At 36.2% G+C, this 23,394-nt stretch overlaps 1 long non-coding RNA gene across 1 annotated transcript in view; it reads left to right on the forward strand.

Moving 5' to 3' along the window:
* Positions 1-23,394, forward strand: part of LOC310889737 — a 123,671-nt gene that overhangs the window by 90,164 nt on the left and 10,113 nt on the right. Inside the window, exons 6-8 of the long non-coding RNA XR_014576746.1 lie at positions 12,430-12,612; positions 13,289-13,378; positions 17,195-18,051. This is a non-coding gene — a long non-coding RNA (uncharacterized lncRNA). The remainder of the gene's footprint in view (positions 1-12,429; positions 12,613-13,288; positions 13,379-17,194; positions 18,052-23,394) is intronic.

Below are 23,394 nucleotides of genomic sequence, written 5' to 3' on the forward strand. Positions count from 1 at the left end.
CTCATTTTTCTCATACAGTTAATTCAAATCTATATTAATTGGTAACTATATAATTTAATTTCTAAAGAGACATTTTATTACAGAAATATTTGCTATTCACGACGGATCTCAGAAAAGACAGATTGAGAGCTCATCTCTCATGTTATTAGTTTGAAGGTTGTATAAGGTCAATTTAAGATCACAAATTCGAAGAAAATTCTCTGATGCAACTTCTCCAACCAACTCAAAGTTTTACAGTTTTGACTTTTCAATATATTAGGTCTTAATTTTCCCAGATGTTTATGATGAGTTTGAGGAATTTGCATCCCTTTTCAAATCCTTCCTGCAAAAACTTTAGAGATCCACTTGCCTTCCACTGTCATCTACACATTGAGATTGGAATGACTCAAGGTGTCAAATGGTATGATCTTTACAGAAGGGAAAAGGAGCACTTAAGTGAACTTTCCTATGTACTGTGTTTCACTGGATAGTACTGCCTTACTGTGCCACAACTTGTTATATTACATCACAACTAACATGTCCTGACAGAAATGTCATTGAGGATTTAAGATACCAGCTTAACTCTAGCAAATGCATACAAACCAGAAAATCAAATGGTTTAGAAATATACACTGTACTGCAACTGCTATTACAAACCAACGGTTTTCACACAGTGATTATAGGATTGTTAGTCTTTCAAAAAGCCATCATGATCCAACCTGTGGTTCCAACCAGGGGTTAGGAGTCTCTCTGAAATGGGAAAGTCTACTCTGTTTGCATAACAATTCTTCTGAATATCAGAAGTCTGAAGAGCAGACTGCAAAAATAATCTCTAAACTTGCATGGCATTGTTGTCTGCCATCAGGATACAAATATTTAGTGCTAGGTGCTGTATAGACATACAGGTGGATGTATCCTCAGTTACAGCCTAAGCAGCTTGAAATGTGAAAGAAAGATTTATTTGTTTATTTGTTTATTTTATTTATTTATTTATTTATTTTCTGAAAGTCACAAACAGCTGCTTTCACTGGGAATAAATAGAAAATTAATCCAGGTTTTGATGAGGATACAAGCTGCAACACAGCAGTCTCTTTACCATCAGGAGATGCTGAAGAACTTTCCAAAAGAGGTAACATTATTTTCTCAGTTTCATGGATCAGGAGAGCACAATGAATCGGTTTGTTCAGAATGACCGAAGAGATGAGTGGCCAAGGGTAGACCAAAAGCAATGCCATCAGAGAAGTGGATAAAAATTATTTTGTCTGCTCCACAGAATGCATATTATGAATGCATATATGAAGAAACTTTCCAAAGAATAACAGTGTAGTCAATGTACTCAAAGTCACCTGGAGTACAAGCATGTGAAAAACTTTCTGCCTATAATATTCTCCTTTTCAAAAGCTTTTCAAGGAAGGTTTTTCAAAACAATTTTAATACTCATAAAAAATTATATCATTTTAAGAATTTTAACTACTGAAAATCATGTCTACACCATGGTCTAGAGCGTCCTCACGAGGGGGAGTTTAGGGGCAGGCACTGATCTATTCTCTTTAGTCGCCAGTGATAGGACCTGAGGGAATGGTGTCAGGCTGCAATAAGGGAGGTTCAGGATGAATATCAGGAAGAGGTTCTTCACTGAGAGAACACACTGGAACAGTCTCCCCAGGGAAGTAGTCACTGCACCAAGCCTGTTGGAGTTTAAGAAGTGTTTGGACTGTTCACTTAGTCATATGGTCTGAATTTTTGGGTAGACCTGTATGGAGCCAGGCATTGGACTTGATGATCCTTATGTGTCCCTTCCAACTTGGGATATTCTATGATTCTATGATTCTATGTTTTCTTAAGAATTTTGTACAGGTGAAATTCATGACAACAATCATTTTCTCAGCTTGTTTTTCCCCTATGGCATTTACCTTAGAGGTGGATGAAAACCTTTGTTTCTTAGGAATATTGTCCTAGAGCAATTTTTTTTTTTTCCTGATAATGGGATAAAATACAAAAATACAAGCCAAATAAATAAATAAAACAGAGATGGTCTATAATTTCCTTCTTATTCATCTATTCATCTCTCTCTCTCTTTTTTTTTTTTTTTTTCCCCTATGTTTTCTTGCCTTAGAACACGTAGGTACCTGATTTTCCAATATTTAAATATGTTGTATTTTAAACCCTGTCAGAGTGAATAGCACTCAGTATAAAACTGCAAAATTGACAACAATTAGGAACGGTTCTTACAAACAGCATCAGCATGTGTCTCAGAGATTTTAGCCTTTAACATGTGTGGATGCACCTTTAGCATGAGCCATGATTTACATCTAGATGCAGATTAATACTGAAATGTAGCTATGTTCAAAAGCAGGAAGCTGAGGAGGGAAGTTACCAATATGGAGGGACTGGCATGACAACTGGTGTTGTGGATAAAGTTATTTCCCAGATTAGAGGAATATACAGTGCTGTGAAGTTTTCTTTGCAGAATGCAACTGGTCAAAACTAAACATTTGGAGGTTATGTAATATTCAAAGTATTCCTCAGTTCATTGTCATATTTTTTAATATAGTTTTAAAGGGCAGATATAAAAGAAAGTTTTGCATGGAACCTGCTGGCGTACACATTTGCTAATATCCATTACACCCAATAAAGAAATGCTGCAATGGTGGAAGTGATAGGCAACCACTATATTATGAATTCTGATAGGAGGCACTAAACATGAAAGTGTTGTTCTCCTTTGGCTGCCTGGGGGCTGTCTTAAGTGCTAAGCTTTTGATCATTGTGACAGTTTTAAACCCCTTAAGAAAACTAGAACTGAGAATAAAAAAGCTGACAGCTGTGGTTCACCTCTCTCTGTCTCTCTTTGCCTTCCTATTATCCTAAACCCTTGAAGATCTCTGGAGAGAGATACAGCTCATACTGCACATATGATGAAACAGCACTCGTCATTTGTCCCCTGCAAGTGAACTATATATGTCCTTTATACTTCTGTTAGGTTATTGAGACTGCTAAAAGGCACAGCGCTCAAGATATGAACACACAACTCAAAGAAATAGGGTACTAAAAATTTTTAACATATATTGTATCTTTGCATGTACATGAATTCTGAAATACATAGCAGTTGCTATTGAATGACAATCAGGCAGGAAGCAATTTGTGGTTTATATAAATTAAATTGTGATATCAACTAACTAATTTGCAAAAATAAACAAACAAACAAACAAAACCCCATACACCACCACCAATACAAAAATGCCTCTTGATAGGAATAGGGAATGTTTATTAACAGAATAAATAAAAAATATATAATTTTGTAGTATGATAATTATTACACGATGAAAAAGTTTCATGGAATATTTGGTCAATATTTGGTCAAATATTTGGAATATTTGGATGAAAGAACATAGAATTTAATCATGTCAGGTTAATAGTAAGTCTGTTTTAGCTGTAAAGTCTGTTATGACATTCATAGTAGCTTTTTTTTTTTTTTTTTATGATGCAAGTATGTAAAAGCTGTGCATATTTTACAGGAATAGCTGGAAAGATCTGTTCAAATATGGTCAGTAATAGCCACTGTAACAAGCTATTAAGATCTTTTATGGAAACTCTAATGTCACCTATACAAATTCTTTATCACAATCAGTATAGCTGAATAGCTACATGGGGAATTGTAGAGACAGCAGATGAGACCTTCCATTGATGGCCTTGAAGGACATTGTAATGATCTATTGTCCAAGATCATCAATGCTGTGGCTCCTAAACTCTCTTTCCCATATACCACTTCTAAAACCACCATAGTTTATGGATGACAGTGACTCATTGCATGTTAGGAAGCACCATTGGCAAAATTACACTCCAGTTACGGTTGAGAAAGTTTTCAAATTCTTGTACTATGGATGAAGTGGAATTAAAAAAAAAAAAATCTTCTACAGCATGTGATAAATCTGCTTCAATGGAATTCTAATGCTGCTTGCTAACAGATAAATCATTGCAGGCTCCACTTAAAACATTAGATTTCTCTTACTGTAGCAAAATTTTCTGTTGATTTCCTGGATTAGATCAGAATCAGACAGTCAGCCATGTTTACAGTAGATGAAATGCAATGTTCTTATCAGTATGCTTAGACTAAAAACTATTCTCTGAGTGTCTAAGGACAATAACAGGTAATAATTCAGTGTTCTTTGAGTTCTCCAGTGATTAATGGACATGAGTTGGGTTACCAGATTAAACAAGCCAAAACAAATGTGTAAAAAAAAAAAGATGTCTGAAACACATAATTTTTCTTTCATTTTTTTCCCTCCAAAAACAATCATAAAAACAAACAAACAAAAACAAAAAGTAAATCTAAGTGCATGAAGAGATTTTGCAGTGAAATATTGGATGCCATGTATAGTATTGTGTAGTGTATCTGATACACTGGATTTTTATATGTGCATTTATGGAGAGTTTCTTTAAGGGTTTCTAGGGCAGGTCTGGAAGCAATCTGCAAGCAAAGCAAGAATCCACTGACTTGTTAAAGCCCTGTGCTGCTGATGGCCTTAGATATTTTGGTCAGGATCGTGTCTGCTCCTGTGTTTTTGCACACAATAATAGTAAATAAGCAAAATTAATAGTGATTAACTATTTCCCAGGTTTCCCAAAACACTATTTTAGGGATATTCTCTATTTGAAGACTGGTGTTCAAATCTCAGTTTGAAGACTGGTGTTCAAGTTTAATGAAGCCTTTTAGCTGAGAACAACAAAAGAAGATTGTAGAAAAAAAACAAGTGGAAAAGATGACTCTTCAAAAATTTGAGGTGGACAGCAAAATACAGTGTAAATCCCACTAAGTCCAGAATCAACAAGGAAAATGACATAGTAATTGTAAGGGTTGGTCTGGGTTCTTCTGAGCAATGAGAGATATATTTATACTGCAAAAACATGTAATATATCACTGTAATTTTGTATTTATGGGCGAAAGTTCTTAAGGTCAAAAGCTTAATAAACAGGTAAGTAATAGAGAAAGAGTACTTCAACGTTGTGAATAAACCAAGCAAGCTTTACGTCCTATGTACCTTAGTAGCTCCCTCTGTAGGAAATAAGCCTTGTTTTGAAAAGGAACTACATGTGCTTTTACTTCACTGGACTGGGGCTGTGGAGTCATTGCATTGAATGTGTCAAATATGTCACCATATAGTTATCTTTTAAAAGATACATAGTCACTTGAAATCTGTTTCATCATATGTGGTAATGCTGATAAAACATAATCAACTATTCAATTGCAGTGGTAATCTCAGCGACTGAAATCACACCAAGCAATATCACAGAATCACAGAATCGTCTAGGTTGGAAGAGACCTCCAAGATCACCTAGTCCAACCTCTGACCTAACACTAACAAGTCCTTCACTAAACCATATCACTAAGCTCAACATCTAAACGTCTTTTAAAGACCTCCAGGGACAGTGACTCAACCACTTCCCTGGGCAGCCCATTCCAATGCCTAACAACCCTTTCAGTAAAGAAGTTCTTCCTAATATCCAACCTAAACCTCCCCTGGCACAACTTTAGCCCATTCCCCCTTGTCCTGTCACCAGGCACGTGGGAGAATAGACCAATCCCCACCTCGCTACAGCCTCCTTTAATGTACCTATAGAGAGCAATAAGGTTGCCCCTGAGCCTCCTCTTCTCCAGGCTGAATGATCCCAGCTCCCTCAGCCGCTCCTCATAAGACTTGTTCTCCAGACCCCTAACCAGCTTCGTTGCCCTTCTCTGGACTTGCTCGAGCACCTCCGTGTCCTTCTTGTAGAGAGGGGCCCAAAACTGAACACAGTACTCAAGGTGCGGCCTCACCAGAGCTGAGTACAGGGGGACAATCACTTCCCTAGACCTGCTGGCCACACTGCTTCTTATACAAGCCAGGATGCTGTTGGCCTTCTTGGCCACCTGAGCACACTGCTGGCTCATATTCAGCCGACTATCAGCCAGTACTCCCAGGTCCTTCTCTGCCAGGCAGCTTTCCAACCACTCATCTCCCAGCCTGTAGCTCTGCTTGGGGTTGTTGCGCCCCAGGTGCAGGACCCGGCACTTGGCCTTGTTGAACTTCATACAGTTGGCCTCAGCCCATTGGTCCAGCCTATCCAGATCATCCTGCAGAGCCTTCCTACCCTCGAGCAGATCGACACACGCACCTAACTTGGTGTCATCTGCAAACTTACTGAGGGTGCACTCGATCCCCTCATCCAGATCACTGATAAATATATTAAAGAGAACTGGCCCTAGTACTGACCTAGTGACCGGCCTCCGACTGGATTTGACTCCATTCACCACAACTCTTTGGGCCCGGCCATCCAGCCAGTTTTTAACCCAACAAAGCGTACGCCAGTCCAAGCCACGAGCAGCCAGTTAATATATTTTGTTCTAGACTCTTACAGCCCAGTAACGTTACTCTCTAACTCCAAATGAGACAGGTTACATGTGACTATAGAAATTTTAGAATTCCTATTAGGATTGAAGTTTGGAGCTTGATAGAGCCTGTTCTAGATACAAACTAGGCACTTCATAAAATTCAAGTAGCTGCTTCCTAAATACGGAGAATACCAAACTCAGGATCTGGTTTCAGGGTTGAGACCTGTCATTGGAATTATTCTACTCTATTCTTCACACATAGCATGTCCATTAGAGCATAACTTCGAAATAATTCTCATATATAAAAATGGTATAGGAAAAGAGTTATTTGGAGTAAAATGGACCATTTAGTTTTCTAAATGTTTTCTTGTCCAAAAATTTAAATGGTAGTGAAAATGGTATACGTCTTTTATAATCATGATTCTGAAAAAAAACCAAATATTGGTACAGATTAACCTATATGTACAGTGATTGTTTGTAGTGTAAATGGACTTTTCTTTGTGCATACAATAATGTTATCTTTAGCAACCTGCTCTGCATAGCAGAATCTCCTTAATTTAGAAACATAACTGCTTCAAAACATTCCTTCTCACTTTCTTTTCAAACATACATATTTTTTTTTCTTCTTGTAGGGTTCTGATGACCTTGATGGGTATTATATCCTGTTTCCATTGTCCTCGTGCCCCAGTTAGAGTCTCTGATAGTTTGTTGATGTTTTCTGTGTTGTGTTCGTATGCAATGACAATTTTGACAAGCTACAAATACTTCTGTAGTATTATGGATTAAAATTTTATGTTGTATCTCATTTGATTCTTAGTTTATTAGTTCTAATATTCATGACATGACTGTCAGGTTAAATTGAAGTCAGAATAAATAAAGAAGAAATAATGAATAAAGAGGTATTGCTGATAAAGAGATATTGCCACTCTTTATGAATCTGTTTTTTCTATTACAAAGACCAACTCTATTATTTTTTCAAGGACGTTGCACTCAAACTTAACACATTTGCATAAAAACCCTTTTATTAAAATTAACAGAAAAAATATTTTACCCACTAGGAAGAATGTTGAATTAGTTATTTAAAGGAAGTGTTCCTAGCACTAGAAAAACCCATCTCAGTATTTTATTATTTTATTTTATTTTATTTTATTTTATTTTATTTTATTTTATTTTATTTTATTTTATTTTATTTTATTTTATTTTATTTTATTTTATTTTATTTTATTTTATTTTATTTTATTTTATTTTATTTTATTTATTTTATTTTATTTTATTTTATTTTATTTATTTTATTTTATTTTATTTTATTTTATTTTATTTTATTTATTTATTTTATTTTATTTTATTTTATTTTATTTTATTTTATTTTATTTTTATTTTATTTTTATTTTTATTTTATTTTACTTTGCTTTATTTTATTTTATTTTATTTTATTTTACTTTATTTTATTTTATTTTATTTTAGTGAAAGTTTAAGTGCCTAACACAACAGTGAATTTTGAATTCAGTAAGCCAAGTAGCTAACTAAAAATCCATTGACTACAAGCAACATGGCAAAGGGCAACATCATATGAAAACAAAACCACATTAAATTATCTACTGAATCTTTGCTTACACGTTCCAAAAGAGGGCAGCAAATGTCTGCCTATCTCATGCTCTTCATTTCTGGTCAGCAATGGTCACCAATGGCAGAGTGTTGCAGACCTTTCCTATATTAAAGGACTTGGTATGATTGGAAAGGAATTTTAAGAAAAGGGATATAAACCTCATTAGCTCATCTGTATACATCCTCTAAAATATTAGAAAGAAGAAGGTACTGCATGTTGTATTTTATTTTATTCTAGTCTGCTAAAATATAATTCAGAATAGACAGCAAAATAATAAGTGCAATCTCTCAAAGGCTCTCTTATACCCGTATTAAATTTTGTCTGTCTTTTGTCTCCCTTACAATAGTGAAAGCCTAGTATAAAAATAAATAGGCACCCTCTTCAGACCAAAGATCCATGCAGGAAAAAAAGAAAAAGAAATATTTCGCAATATGGAATTGGATTCTTTAGAGTGCAGTAGGGGATGTAGAACCAATATGCTGCTTCAGAAAGGCTGACAAGAAAAACAAAAATTAAAAAAAGGATGAAATTAAGACTTTCTTCTAAAAAGTTTATACACGGGGACCACAATGCTGCTACTTCTCACAGGAAAACTTGAAAAAAGCGATGTATATATAATTTATTGAATATTTTACTGCTTACACTACTCCTCCTCCTAAAGATTGCATACTAACTCTCTTCGCTGTGAATGTGTATTCTCATGTTCATTCTTGCACACACTTATGCAAGCTTTTGTGAATTTCCTTTCAGCTACTGCATTTTCCACTTGTTTGTATGGATGTTTATTACAAAAGTAGCTTGTCTTTACAAGGAAAGATAAGGAAGGAAAAAAATTCAATGGGCATATAAAAGCAAAGAAGTAATTCAAAATACCTCTGTGTGTGTGTGTCTCTTTCTCTCTCTCTGGAGAAAAGAATTTGTATTTTTGAGATCTCTAGGATATTTCTGATTATTATTATTATTTTCAACTTCAGAGTGATTTATAGTACAATTCTTTGAAAATAAAAACACAGTATGTTGAAGATGTTTTGCCTCACTTTTGTGGAACTGGAAGACATTTCATAGAAAGGTGTTTCGGAAGGACTTGCAAGGATAGAAGGTACAGCTGTAAGCTAATGTCAGAAGGCATATTGTGCGTTATGAATAAAACACCTTGAAATATGTATATGTTGGTAAATTCTTGTACTGCTGAAATGTTTGAATTCTGTGCATTTTTTCAGTTGCCTGACAATTTATTTTACCACTGAACTGGAACATAGCCTAAAAAATGTCAAGGATGCTATGTTCAGCATGTTAGAAGGATTTCAGTCTATCCATTTTTATTTTGTTTTCCAGTGTATTAATATTATGTGTCTCCTTTAAAAGCATTTAGATTTTCTGCAAGTTAATTCATTTGTTACTAATTGGCTGAAGGTTCCTCTTAGAGCCCCATATTCCTGTCTAAAATGCTCAGATTGTGGATAATTTCAAACTTAAAGCAGGTCACCTGGGGCCTTTTCCAGCCAAGGTTTCAAAACCTGCAAGAACAGGGATTTCACAGACTATGTGGGCAACCCATTCCAGTGTTTAACAACCCTCTTGGGGAAGAATTGTCTGTTTGTCCAGCTGGAATTTGCCTTGTTAGATTTTAGATCTGTTGCCCCTTCTCCTTTCACTCTGCACCTCACAGAATAGTCAGCTCTACATCTCAATGACTCCTCTTCATATATGCTTTATGTCTCCCAGTTGTTTGTCAAAGAAATCTCTGTTTTCTACCATCTAAAAAGAGACAATCTAAAGGACATTTAGAATTACAGAAAAAAATATCTGTAAGATTATTAGAGGTAAGAGAAAATGAAAAGTTTTTGCCCTATCTTTATTCAACAGGAAGGAAAAGCTATTGCTGCATAAAACCATAAACTCTAGTGTGTCTGATGGTTTTCTGCCTCTGATTATCACTTAAAATCAAGCATCTGTCATGCTTTATATTTACGGAAGTCAATCAAAATTTTGGACGTGAATGAACAGGTTAAAACATTCAGAAAAGTTCTGTATTTCAGATCAGCTGAATCTGAAAACCTTCAAGAGCTGACTAATGATTTGAGTGCTATCAACAATTTGAAAAATCAAAGTGCAAATATGTTGCCTGCATTTTTAAAAGGAAAATAAGCTGTTGAAGAATTATAGACCTGCTAGTGCTAATTTCATTTCATATAATAATATTGGAGTGAAAAATCAATGAAACATTGCATGCATTTGGAACAAAACACAGAAAGGAATAATGACCATCGCTGGTTGTTCAAGAGCAAATTGTGTCAAATTGGTGAGACGTCCTATTAGAGCAGACTAGAAGACCTCATAGATAAACAACAGAGAGTTTATATTCTGATTTAAGTGAAGCTTATGTTTCATTCTGCATCACTATAAGCTGATCTCAGTCAAAATGAAAAGAGTCAATGGCAGTGGTTGTAAGTTGAAATCAAAGCATTTTTTTTGGGGGGGGGGGGGGGGTAGAAGAGTTCTATAGGGTAAGTTAGCATTCACTTTAATGTATTAACCTTGATGATGGTGATCCCATTTGATGTTTCCTGTCTCTCTCTGAGACAGGAAAACTACAAGTATGCTGAATTGAATTAAAACTCAAAATCATCCTAAAAGATAGGATTAGAATATTATTCAGTAGGGACTAAAATCTCCAAGTGATCAGAGATATTTGATTGCATGTACAGAGTGTGGGGAAAACTAGGTAGAAATTATTTCAAAAAGTCCCAGAGGTTATTGTGAATCACAAGCTGAGTATGAATCAACAATATTTTGTTATTCTGAGAAAAGAAAAATGCCATATATAGACGTATAAATAGGATAATAGATGGTAAAACATGAGAAAATCCTTATGCTTGTGTGTAGCACTGATAAAGCCTTAACAGCAGTGTGACATCCAGCCATGGACATTACACTTCAAGAGAACTGTGAACCATTCCACTAGAGGTTGAAACAGATCTATAAGAATTAGAAGGATTTAGGAAGTCTGATCATTAAGAAAAGATTGATTGAACTGTGATTACTTAGTTTAATGAAATTTGAGCATGATGACTTTCATATATACACAGAGAAGGGAGAAATGTACTGTTTGTAACCATGAGGAGGAGAAAAAAGAGGTCATGGCCTAAACTGCAAAAAAAAGACATCTAGCTTAGACATTAGAAAGACAAGGTAATACTACTACCTCAAGTAGTAATGAGGGAGAAGCAACAAAATTGCATGTTTCAGAAGACTGAGGAATTCCTATCATTAGAGATTTCAAATGGATTAGGCAGACATCCGTCAGGAAAGAGGTAGGGTTGGATGAGTCTGTCCTGGGATAAAGGGATTCAGTAAAAGGAAGCAGAGATGATATCCCCTCCAGTACAGTTGGTTTTCTGGGTGGGACTTAGGCATTTGCCTTCAGGACGATTCCCCAAATGATGGAAATGATGGAAAACTTCAGATTTCCTTATACCATGCTACTCTTTAAAGAATTATTTCTCATAAATCTGTCTGAAAGAAAAGCATGTATTTAGTTTATACAGAGAAGAAAAAGTTACATTTCCTAATAACTAGGCTAAAGTTTCAATGAAACCTGTTAGAAAGAAATGGAACCTGGTCCTGTTGGTTAGAAATTGAAATTGTTTTGTATTCCTCTTCCTTTTTTTTTATTTTTTTAAAATTTATAGAACAATTGCTCTTGATATTTCCTTCAACATTTTTTAATTCTCACTCAGTAGCTAAATAAATGTAAACAATTACAATGCTTATGTTGCTACTGCAACTAATTGTAATATTAAATTCCCCCTGTGAGTGGAATTTTAATGTTCTTTGTGGCGTTTTGTCAGCAATTTTCCTGCTGTTTAAAAGATCAGTGCCTAATGGGATTAAGGTGGATAATCAAATCTCAAACTGGAATCTGGGTATGAGGTTTGGATGCCTGTGGAGTACTTCCTTACTGAATATGAATGAAAGATGTTCAGTGCTTAGAGTAGAGAAAAATAAATTGAAGACTATTTTTTTTCACACTGTGATGTTACCTTAGACTTCTTGACAAGGAACAGGGATTCCTTTCTTAATAGTCAGACCATTAAACAATATGAAGAATAAATCCAGTTTATCATACAATATCTGGTATTGAAATAATATTTCAAGTGATAGAATAGTTCGCTTGGAAGAAACCTACACAAATCATCAAATCCAACTGACTGACCAATTCAAGGCTAACCAAAAGTTAAAGCATATTGGTGAGGGCATTGTTCAAATGCCTCTTGAACACTAATAAGTATGGGGCATCAAGCACCTCTCTAGGAAGCCTGTTCCAGTGTTTGACCACCCTCATGGTAAAAAAAAAATTCACAATAACAAGTCTGAACCTCCCCTGTCACAGCTTTGTGACATTCCCACACATCCTGTGATGATTTCCCAGCAATCAGAAACCAGCACCTCTCTCTCTGCTTCCCCTCCTTAGGAAGATGCAACGAGCAATGAGGCTGCCGCTGAGCCTCCTCTTCTCCAAACTGGACAACCCAAGTGTCCTCAGCCTCTCCTCACAGGACATGCTTTCTGGCCCTGTTACCAGCCCTGTTGCCCTCCTCTGGACGCTTTAATCCTTATTATATTATGGAGACCAGAGCTGCTCACAATATTCAGGGTGAGGCCTCACCAATGCTAAGTATAACAGGAGAATCACCTCTTCTGACCGTCTAGCTATGCTGTGATTAATACACCCCAAAATGCAGTTTGCCCCCTTGGCTGCCAGGGCACACTGCTTGCTCACGTGGAGCCTGCTGTCAACCATGTCCCTTTCCACTGAACTGCTCCCCAGCCACTTATCTCCTATCATCTGCTTATGTCCAGCATTGCTCAGTCCCAGGGGCAGCACCCAGCATTTCCCTTTGTTTGACTTCATGTCATTGGTAATTGTCCAATTTTATAGTATATTAAAATATTCTGAAGATGTTGCAATCTGTATGTTCCTTCAATTTTTAAAGCAGTATTGAACTCACTGCTGTTTTCTCTTACACCTTAAGCTTTGCTTATAAGCATACAGTGTTGTTGGTAATGATTTTAACTCTCCCATCTCAGAGGGAACTCTGGGCTGTCAATACTACCACAGAATCACAGAATTGTAGGGGTTGGAAGGGACCTCAAAAGATCATCGGGTCCAACCCCGCTGCCAAGGCAGGTTCCCTAGAGCAGGTTGCTCAGGTAGGCATCCAGACGGGCCTTGAATATCTCCAGAGAAGGAGACTCAACAATCTCCCTGGGCAGCCTGTCCTGTCAATTCTTATCAGAACTGATCTGAGTATTTTTTTTTTTTTTGTAAGCTGGAACACAGTGACAGACAGAAGGCAACCTAGAGGACAGCATAGCCATCTGGAAATTATCTTATAAGCTTGATTTGGTATGGTCTATGGGTAAGTGTCTTCCACCCCCTCTCCCCTTGCTTCACTGTTTTATCTGAAGAATTTCCTTTCATCAGAAATAAAAGAATAATAGTGCTTATGTAGATGATTATTATCATAGTGGTTGACAAAGGAATGGAGGACCATGTGCTGTGTTTAAGCTGAATGTTTATGCTCTATAGCTAAGATCAGTAACAGATAGATGTTCTCTGAAGCTTCATTGGAGAGAAGCATATATACCACATATTCCTCTTTGCTTAAATGCATTTGGTCAAGAGTATTTTCAGATTTATTCAATGGCATTTTCATATTTTTGGAACTATGAATTGTCCTGCAGTAGAGCAAAGGCTACTTTCCCAAAGTCAGTTATTTCAATCTATTGGTATCTGAAGCTTTACTAACATACAGCAGCATATATCTTCACATCGGTATGTAAACAAAAATGACTGTGAAAATGAATCTAAGTAAATCTATGTATACTTAAAACTCTTAATAAATGCTGACTTTTTAATAGCTTAATTTACAGAATAACAGAATAGTTAAAGTTGGAAGGGACTCTGGAGGTCCTGGTCCAACTCTCCTGTGCTCAACCAGGGACACCTAGAGATGGTTGCCCAGGACCATGTCCAGGCAGCTTTTGAAAATCTCCAGGGAGGGAGGCACCACAACATCTCTGGGCAACCTGTTTGAGTGTTCTGTCACCTGCACAACAAAGAATTGCTTCCTGATATTCAGATGGAACCTCCTGTGTACCAGTTTGTGTCTGTTGCCTCTTGTCCTGGCACTGAGCACTAGCACTGAAAAGAGCATGCCTCCATCCTCTTTGCACCCCCCCTTTCAGGTTACATACTGATGAGATCCCCCCAAGCCTTCTCTTCTCCACGCTGATCAGCCCCAACTCTCATAACCTCTCCTCACAGGAGAGGTGCTCCATTCCCTTGATCATCTTGGTGGCCCTACATTAGACTTTTTCCAGTATGTCTATGTCTCTCTTGTACCAGGATGCCCAGAACTGGACACAGCACTCCAGATGCGGCCTCATCAATGCCGAGCAGAGCAGAAGGATTACCTCTCTTGACTTGCTGGGGATACTTTGTCTAAATTCAAGTCTAAGAGCAGGGCAACTTAATATATTTCAATTTCACAGTGCTTATGATTTCTAGCTGATTTTTCTTTCACAGCTGTTTAATACTTACATAACTCTTTCAAAGCACTAACTGTATGCCTGTTATAAGACAGTAGAGTGTAAGACCTTATATGTCTGTTACTCTATTACATCTATTTCTAATATTATTTACCTACACTTTAAAAAATCTATAGCAATTTGTAAATAACCTGTAAATGGGGTACATTCTTATTATATGTATAGCAGTTGTTTAATATATTTCCTATAAAGTTTTTTGATTATTATTATTTTTTTTAGTTGAAATGATGTTTGTTTCCCTTTTATTGAAAAAATAGGATTTTATTCCCTGTCTAGTAGCATCAAATGTTTCTATTGATGTTTTTCCAGACTTGTTGGCAATGGTTTGTAAGCATACAATGAAGTTCAACTCTTGTTGAAATCAGTGAGATTTTTCCAGGTACCTCAGTACCTCAGGCAGAAAAATAATATTGTTAGCATGAACTACTTTACTTAGTTCTTGTTTTAGAATAGCTCCTCATAGAGCTGTCCCTGTGCCAATGCAGACTGTCTGGCATTCATATTTTCTTAACCAGAAGTTAACATTTAGCAATGAGGAAATATTTATTTATTTATTTTCTGCAGAAAAGAACAGATGATCTTAATTCCTTTTACATGAAAAATTTCAGTGCTAACAGTAAAGTCTCTTGTCATATTTCTCATTTTTCCTCATGTGACTTTAAGATTTCATACTGAATGGATGTGCAGGAATATTACTAAATAAGAATGTTCACAGAAGTAATTCAGATGCAGTTCCCGATACTGAAGCCAAAACCGCTAAATAGTTATGGACAAAATTATGTTTTGTTGTTTACATACTTTATTACTCATATGTGGGTCTGACTTTTACAAATGAAGAGAACCTCTACTAAAGTAGAATCATAGAACAGAGTCATAGAATTACTTAGGTTGGAAAAATACTTCTAAGATCATCAAGTCCAACTGTTAACCTAGCACTGCCAAGTCTACCACTAAACTATGTCCGTAAGCACCACATCTTCTGAAGACCTCCAGGGATGGTGATTCAACCACTTCTCTGAGCAGCCTGTTCCAATGTCAATGAAGAATTTTTTCCTAATATCCAACCTAAACCTCCCCTGGTGCAACTTGAGGCTGTTTCCTCTTGTCCTATCACTTGTTGCTTGGGAGAAGAGATGCATCCCCAACCCACTACAACCTCCTTTGATGTAGTTGTAAAGAGTGATAAGATCTCCCCATAGCTTCCTATTCTGTAGGCTAAACAAACCCAGTTGTCTCAGCTGCTCTTCATAAGACTTGCTCTCTAGACCCTTTAGCAGCTTTGTTGCCCTTCTTTTGACATGCTCCAGCACCTCCATGTCCTTCTTGTAGTGAGGCACCCAAAACTGAAAACAGTGTTTGAGGTGCAGCCTCTCCAGGGCCGAGTACAGAGGGACAATAACTTCCCTAGTGCTGCTGACCACTGTATTTCTGATCCAAGCCAGGATGCTGTTGGCCTTCTTGGCCACCTGAGCACACTGCTGGTTTATATTCAGCCGGCCATCAACCAATACCCTCAGGGTCCTTTCCACTGAGCAGCTTTTGAGCCACTCTTACCCCAGCCCATAGAGTTGCATGGGATTATTGTGTCCCAAGTGCAGGACCCATCACTTGGCCTTGTTGAACCTCATACAGCTGACCTTGGCCCGTCGATCCAGCCCATCCAGATCCCTCTGCAGAGCCTTCCAACCCTCAGGCAGACCAACACTCAAGCCTGACTTGGTGTTGTCTGCAAAATATCCTCAGACTGTCCTGTGTGATCTTAAGACATGTCACACAATTGAGTAGTTTACAAAGGCAGAATAAAGAGAATAGCAAATCAATATCAGAAATGACAGCTGTCAATATTTAAAATAGAAAATACACATACATATGCAATTTAAGGTGGGCAAGGTCTTGAAGACAAGATGAGTAGAAAACTTATTGCTGTCAACTGAGAAATCACAATTCATATGCTAAAATTTTTGGATAAGTACTACACTTTATCTGGCAGAAAACAATGTAGCTTCATGACCTCTGTAGAGCTATATTGATGTCTATTTTCTGAGAATATGACCCAACTCGTTCCAGACTTCAACACCTGAACACTGCAAACCACATGTAGGAGTAAAATGCATTGACTACCCCATTTTTTTATATAGCCATGTTCATGTAGAATGAAAACTGATCTCTGCAAGAGGAGTGGAAGCACTCAGCAACACTGGCATGTAAGGGCCAGGAAAGGCTCTGCATTTGAACACTGCCCTTTACATAGCAGGTTATGCTTTCTGTAATATATTGTTCAGGATACTTTTTTACCAAGTACCAGGGGTAAAATGAGTACTGACTCATTTTATATCTTGTACTATGTAGCATGTTCTTATACTCACAAAGTTTTAAAGATACAGATTAAAATGGTCTTGTAGGTGCTGGACATTCAATGCCAGAAAGACTGTGCAGTGCTGTGGCCTGAAAGCTCAGGCAAACATAATTATACCTATCACCAGAAGAAACTGAAATCTCAATCCCACAATTATACCACATAACAATGTTCTTCAGCTTCCTGTCAGTTGTTCCAATGCCACATGTATACGGTAGTTTAAAACACTGTGTGCCTCATCCTGCCTGTTCTTCATTTTCCTACACAGCACTTTATATGCGGTATCCTTTGGGAGCCTGTTGGGATAGAGTATAACTATGCTGTAATCATGGTTTCTGTGGGCATTCCCCTGCTGATGTACACAAGACAATTGATGACAACTGTATTATCGCACCTTTTGCTGGTAATATTGCTGATTGAACGATCTCTTTCTGTTGTTCATCTCCACCATTTCCCTCATCATTTTACAGCCCTTTTCCCCCTTTCTTGTTTTGCGTCCCAGCTGAGCAGTCTCTGATTGCCGATTAACTCTGGTGAGTCTCCTGAAACATAAGCAATTTGCTCAACTTTGTATGTCATGTGTTCAGATTCCAAGTTATGATGATGATTGCACGTTTAGTTTAAAAGTGTTTTGCACCCACTTTCATTGCTTATTCAAGTCCTATAAATAAGAAAATTTGAAATGCATCTCTTCTCTTCTGCAGTTGATTGACTGAGCCCCCTGAGGCATAACTGTCTTTAGAGGGCTTAATGAGATGACAAATCATTCAGCCTTAAGCTTGTAGGAGACCTGTTATGAACATCAGCACTGGGTGCATAGTTACAACCTATAAATGTGATAACATTTACTCTATACAAAGAAGCAGTGTAATTTATTGAAACAATGCAAGTAACAAGGCATTGTATGTAGCTCTTCTTTCCCTTTCATTTCTCCCCTTTTAATGTTGATTGCAAGATTTCACCTAGCCATTGGACCAACATTAAGTCTGACACATGCTCTGTGCCCTTTCTAGGAAGATAGTTCTCAGCTATTTCCCTGTTATGAATTCAGTTCCACATTTGCTTTGTGACTGTTAAGTCTGCTGCTTTCATGCAGAAAGGTGGCAATATGGAAAGTTTCAACAGGTGAGTGTGATTCTTTCTTTGCTTATTTGAAGGCTGCCTCCCCAAAGGTAATGATGCAAGCATAACTGAGGGGACACTGATATTTATTCCTCTACAGAACCTGTCCAGAAAAGTAAAACAAATGCCATATTCTCCAGCTTTATCCTCAGGGGGGTGGACTCTTGACTCTGGATAGCAGAGTCCTGGCATATTCTTCATAACATTAACTCCTATTATGCTTTTTAACAAAAGATGCCATTATTAGAGTCACTGTTAAGGAGAATATCCCAGTCTAGAGACTAGGAGTTAGTAGTGCTGGCTGAGAAAACAGCCATCAGCTGAAAGTGAATCCCAATTATTGTTAGTGTGACACAAATTCAGGCCAGCACTGATAAAGAGAGAATGTATGGTGAAACAAGGAATCAGAATCACTGCACACAAATCTGTAGGATTGCTTTCTTGTTGTTAGCACCACTTAAATATAGCAACATTTTTTCTGATAACTTTGTTTCTTTCTTACTTGATTATAAAAATCAATTATTAAACTCAGTTTTATAAAGTGCTTAGAGATAAATTCTGCTGCAGTGATTGCTATATCTCTGTATTGCAAGGGAATAATTAGCAACATTAACCATCCTTGCCACTCCAAAATCATATTATTTTACATCAGTTACAGACTAACAGCAAAACAGAGCATCAGGATAAACTAATGCTTTAGACTCAAATACGAGAAAAGAAATCTTTATGAAAACCTTTAGACTGAAAGACTTACTAGGTGTCATTTTAAGGTGCACACCCTTTAGAATTCCCGCAGAAAGACTGATGTCCTTCAGCTTATAACATACTTGTGTAAAATGAACTTCTGCTCACTTTTCTTACACCCCCACATCTAAGAATTAGAAGAAAATAATTTAATTTGAAAGATAACATCTTGGAGAATTATACTTTTAATGTACTGATTGAGGTTCAATATAATAAAAATGCCACCTTTATAGGAAAGAGCTTCAAGGTAACACAAATTCGAATTAATTTTCTATCAACTTCCTGTTTTATTTTTCCTACGTTCCATTAGATTTCAAATTCTACAGGATAGTACTTTTGTAATCATGTAATAATAAATTTAATAATAATAAAAAAATCACACAATATATTTTTATTTTAATCTAGGTTATCTGAAAGCATATCTGAAAGCTAAAAGTTGGGCGTTTGTTGATCTTTAATATTTTAAAATTTTCAATAAGTCTTCATTTTACAGAAGTGGAAATCAGATTTTTCTGCTGTAGAAAAACTCCTGTTCTGGAAAGAAAATAATTTTTTTAAATACCTAGGAATCTCCAGCAAACCTTACTGAATGGGTCAAGTGCTGTTCTTACTTACACTTTTATTTACACAAAACCGCTTCACTGAAAACCACTTGATTCTTTATACCACAGTCTCAGGAAGAGCCTTACTTTGGCCAAAAGCTCTATCTCCAGTTTAAAGTAGCTACATTTGCAGTTCAGTATTTATATTAATAAAACAAGGGCATGGATTATCTGAGAATAGAACAAATCCCTTTTATGAACTAATATCAATAAGTGCAGCACTGAAGGAATTGATTCCTTCCACAATTGACTGCAATTTCAGTGTGTGCCATGGCCTTTTTCACCTTTGTTGCACAATATAATCTGACCTCAGCTGAATTTCTTCATCACTATTGGATTTGCTGTCTCCATTCTTTTTGTCAGGGTTTGTCATTAGTCCATTTGGTCTTGAAGAACTTTTATTATTATTATTATTAATTATTATTATTATTATTATTAATAATAATAATTTTGCTCCCTGCTTTTGTCTTGTCTACCTGTGTTAGAATTTTCTTCATCCCTTGGTACACTTTCCTTTGCAAGGCTCTTCCTGAGAGTTTTCCAACTATATGTCAAGCTGAGCATATGGGCAAGCTGTCAGTACTTCTTAGAGGGTCAATGGAGTCTTCAGAGACTCAAGAATCTTCTCTCAGTACCTGTGCTACTGCCACTACTCCATTCAAAAGTGCTGCAGAATGCTTTTGTGTTATTCAAAAGTATTAGCTGTGACCCAGGTTTTTACTCACATATTATCCAACTGTTTAATATCAAACTCTCTTGTGAAATTTATGCAGACAATAATTACTGTGAAAAAGAGAAGGAAGCTTCTCAAAGGAAAATAGCATAACTCAAACTCTTAAAACCCTATCTACTCACAATGGGGCAAATATAAGTGATTTGTGTGTGTGTGACATCAGAAATTACCAATTACATGTCTTGAAACTAGTCCAAAAATCATGAATATGACTTGCTGACTTCACAATCTCATATTTTGCAGAGTCTGAGTACTTCCATAATATTTCCAAAGAAATGTGAAATAACATTTTAAACTAAGCTTAATTAGATACTAAAAACAACTACAGTGAGTCTGCAATGTAGACAACAAAAATGTAATTATATTTCCTGTAGTGCCTGCACAGCAAAGGTAGGTAAGTGGCTGCTCCAGATCTTGTGGAGAGCAATGATCCTTTTTTATTCTAATTGTTCCTGCTTTTTTTTTTTTTTTCCCCTTTACACTGTGCTTTGTTAAGAAATTTTATTTCTTGCAAACCCTCTGAAGATCTCAACATGAAATATATCAGCCCACTATCTAATAATTAGCATTTCAGTTTACAGACTAAATATATGCTCATGATTTCATGTAGGATTTCTGAACAACTGTTTCATCTTGAGCTTTCATAAGACTTGTCTCACAGAAAGAATATTGCCTCTGTGTAACAGATCTAAAACTCTGCTTGGGTTTGGTCTTTCTTCAAATATCATCTGGCACAGCAGCACTCTGTGGAGATTTAAATTTATTTATTTATTTATTTTTAATGTCAACTGATAGTTACTGATTTTACTGTTCAAATTTCTTTATCTCTATGTTAACATAAATAATTAAATGAAATACTTTATTTCCAGTATACATGGTATATCCAGTATACATATTATCCAGTTACATGGATATAGTTCTCAGAATCCTTGTCCCTGAGACTCTCTTGAGATGGAAGAACAATGTCACTGTTACTAAAAGTATATAATCTAAGAAGATATAACCCATACTCTTTGCTGTTGGCATCTGTGAAAAGGCTGCTTCAGTTAAAGCTGCAGTAGATCACATTAGAAAAGACTAGAGTCCTGTGTCTTTTATTTTTTCATTTTCCTCTATTGGCTTATGGACCAAAATATTTTGATTTTGATTTTTTTTGAATATCAAACACACCTTGATCTGAAATGTAATTCTGAAATTTTTTTTTTTAAACACTAGTATGATTTCACAACAACCAATTTGTTACACCCTTGTTTTTTCATTCAGCATATTTAACATTGCAAATTGCTCTGCAGTGCAGGTCCTCATTCAAGTAAATAAAACTACATTGGAAAAATAGCTGTTTTAGACAAAAAAAAATATTTCCATTTTTCTGGAATGGACTTTTGATGAATTACTATCCATTCTGGGTCATTTATAGAACCATCTTAATTTATTAATATTCTTAGCTATTATTGTTATTGCAGATTTTAAGATTACTTGTCAACATCTTTGAGAATCACATATAGTTCAGTTACACTCGAACATTTGTGTTTTAAGATATGCTTGTCAAAAAGAAGCAAAAACACCACATAACTATTCTTTTTTTTTTTTTTCAGCAGTGTTTTGCCGAACCTGCTTCCTAATTTTTTTCATACAATCATTCACAATGCACACTAGTAGGACTGTTAAGATGCAAAAAATAAACTAAAAAAAAATGTAGTCAGGTATAAATACTTCTACTGCCCCTGCCATGCACTGCTGTGTTCCGTGACCTGCAGACCCTGCTGCAGACTGCCTACAGATAATGGATACATCCATCTCTTTCTTCCTTTTTCTTTCTTTCTTTTCTTTCTTTCTTTCTTTCTTTCTTTCTTTCTTTCTTTCTTTCTTTCTTTCTTTCTTTCTTTCTTTCTTTCTTTCTTTCCTTCCTTCCTTCCTTCCTTCCTTCCTTCCTTCCTTCCTTCCTTCCTTCCTTCCTTCCTTCCTTCCTTCCTTCCTTCCTTCCTTCCTTCCTTCTTTCCTTCCTTCCTTCTTTCCTTCTTTCTTTCCTTCTTTCCTTCTTTCCTTCCTTCCTTCCTTCCTTCCTTCTTCCTTCCTTCCTTCCTTCCTTCCTTCCTTCCTTCCTTCCTTCCTTCCTTCCTTCCTTCCTTCCTTCCTTCCTTCCTTCCTTCCTTCCTTCCTTCCTTCCTTCCTTCCTTCCTTCCTTCCTTCCTTCCTTCCTTCCTCTCTCTCTTCCGCTTTTGCTCATTTTCCTCTCTCTCCCTTCTCCCCTTTCTCTCTTTCTCTTTCTCTTTCTCTTTCTCTTTCTTTCTCTTTCTCTTTCTCTTTCTCTTTCTCTTTCTCTTTCTCTTTCTCTTTCTCTTTCTCTTTCTCTTTCTCTTTCTCTTTCTCTTTCTCTTTCTCTTTCTCTTTCTCTTTCTCTTTCTCTTTCTCTTTCTCTTTCTCTTTCTCTTTCTCTTTCTCTTTCTCTTTCTCTTTCTCTTTCTTTCTCTTTCTCTTTCTCTTTCTCTTTCTCTTTCTCTTTCTCTTTCTCTTTCTCTTTCTCTTTCTCTTTCTCTTTCTCTTTCTCTTTCTCTTTCTCTTTCTCTTCTGTGTACGTTATCTTAAAATTTCAGGGGTGTTTTAGTCTTAATATAGACTAATCACTATAATGGTTATCTAAAAAAAGTCTTATAAATAATCTCATTTTATCACTTGATCTGTTCCAAAATCACCATTGCTATGATTAGTCCATATTAAGATAAAATATATATGAAATTTTGTTTGAAGATAATAGAGCAGAAAAAAAAACTTTCTTGAATCATGAAGCTCTGCTAAGTCTTAAATTATCACAGCAGAAGATGGTATAACAATGATAAAACAGCTACCAAAGATGCTAGTCCCAGTACAAATTAAAATTCCTCCAATTTCTCTGTAACAGATGTAGTAATTTTTCAGTAATTGTTATTAATTATTTTTGGCACGAAAGTATCAACAATTCTTCTTTAACAGTGTTAAAGTTAACTTCCTTCTTTCCTTCTTTCCTTCCTTCTTTCTTTTTCTTTCTTTCCTTCTTTCTCTCTTTCTCTCCTTTCTTTCTTTCTTTCTTTCTTTCTTTCTTTCTTTCTTTCTTTCTTTCTTTCTTTCTTTCTTTCTTTCTTTCTTTCTTTCTTTCTTTCTTTCTTTCTTTCTTTCTCTTTCTTTCTGTCTTTCTTTCTGTCTTTCTGTCTTTCTTTGTTTCTTTGTTTCTTTTTCTTTTCCTTCCTTCCTTCCTTCCTTCCTTCCTTCCTTCCTTCCTTCCTTCCTTCC

Source organism: Anser anser, assembly GCF_964211835.1.
Source record: "Anser anser genome assembly, chromosome: Z".
NCBI classification, from domain to species: domain Eukaryota; kingdom Metazoa; phylum Chordata; class Aves; order Anseriformes; family Anatidae; genus Anser; species Anser anser.